Source organism: Rhipicephalus microplus, chromosome 3 (genome assembly GCF_043290135.1).
Source record: "Rhipicephalus microplus isolate Deutch F79 chromosome 3, USDA_Rmic, whole genome shotgun sequence".
In the NCBI taxonomy this organism is placed as follows: Eukaryota; Metazoa; Arthropoda; class Arachnida; order Ixodida; family Ixodidae; genus Rhipicephalus; species Rhipicephalus microplus.
The window spans coordinates 126,143,494-126,145,055 of record NC_134702.1 but is presented as its reverse complement, the minus strand read 5'-3'; positions in this window follow the sequence as shown (position 1 = coordinate 126,145,055).

Below are 1,562 nucleotides of genomic sequence, written 5' to 3'. Positions count from 1 at the left end.
AAGCCTGTGTGTTTTTCGCCTCGTCATACGAATTAGAGGTAACAGGAAATCGCAGCTGATTTGTAGTGGAATTGCTTTCTTATAGAAGTCCGCATTTAGGCATGTCGTAGATACTACCGATTTCGAAAGGTATTGCGCGCTTCAGTCAATACCTTTCGACAAAATCGGTTATGTAATGTAACTTATGCGCCAACCTTTACTAGCGCTTGGCATTGCTCATACGAAGCAGCCCATGTTTTCAATTTTTAAACCAAAGTAAGCCATGCAAGGTGCACACGTAGTGACACGCCATCAATTAGGCGTACGGGTCAAAACTTGTGTGGTTGCATCTGAGAGACTTTTTCTAAATATGAAAATACAACTGCAATCTAACGGCAAGGACAAAGTAAATGATGTGATAGCAAGATCATGAAATGTCACTTTAAGAACGGCTAGGAGCTAAACACTTAGAACAAGTTTGCATATGCAAAAAGAGCACACACAAGAAAAGCGGCAATCCCACGTTTCACGAAAATGATTGTCAATGCGAAGCATTCCGATAAAAGGTGTCTGTGGTGTAATATAATTGAGCAAAATGTTACAAAACGACAATAAGAAATATATGGAGAGTGAACCGAAAAGTTCGCAGACCATGTCAGAGAGCGTCTAGAAGCCTATTCTCGACAGTTCCCTTCTCAAAGCCGCGAGTGAGAGCAGTGCTGCCGCCAAGGTGCATCCATCCCTTAATCAGAGCCCGGGAAATTTTTAAACATGGACGAATATAATCCACTCTTTTTTCTTTCTAATGTGGGGAGCTTTTCGGCAGCCACCACTACAAACTCCTGTCTCGAACTCGTTACAACAGCAGAGTTTATGTCACAAACTTATCACGGGAGTGCCTGCATCGAATAGAATTGCGAGAGTCAGGAGATGGGCGTGGCCTCAAACAACAATCACATGATAACCCAAAAGATAAAAGACTGAAAATCAAATGCGAAAACGAAACCACCAATCACTGACACCAAAAAATCCCTAAACAGAACAAGTCTGCAAACCAGTCTACATTCATCCTTAGTCCTTGACACTGCTTCTAACTCAACATGGCGTCACCACATTCGAACGACCTTACGGTTCACGTCGGCTTCTCTCTGATGCCGTGTCGAGGTTAGTCACCTACATTGTTCGCTGTCTCCTCAAACTTTTCGCTGCATGACGATAGTTATAGCACGAGAACAAAACGATGACACAGAGACAAGAAGGAGACGAAAGACACGAGCGTGGTCGACCGAGAGAGGTCCGCACCCGATCTTCTTTAGATGGTGCGCTCTGTTGCTGGCAGCGCTTCACCAGAGGATTCGGACAGATGAATTTAAGAAGGCGTCGAAGTGCTCCTACGGGGTAAGCCTACCAGCAACAGCCTTCCGGTGCGGAAGACGACCAATTTTCTGAGAGCCAATGAACTTTGTATTGTGCTGTCAGATAAGGAGGGTGGTTTCACCGTTCTTCCTAATTGCTTGCAACTAGAAAAGGCGGTCACAGCTATCGGCTTTGTTTTCAAATGTTGTACCGACATTCGTCTAAAT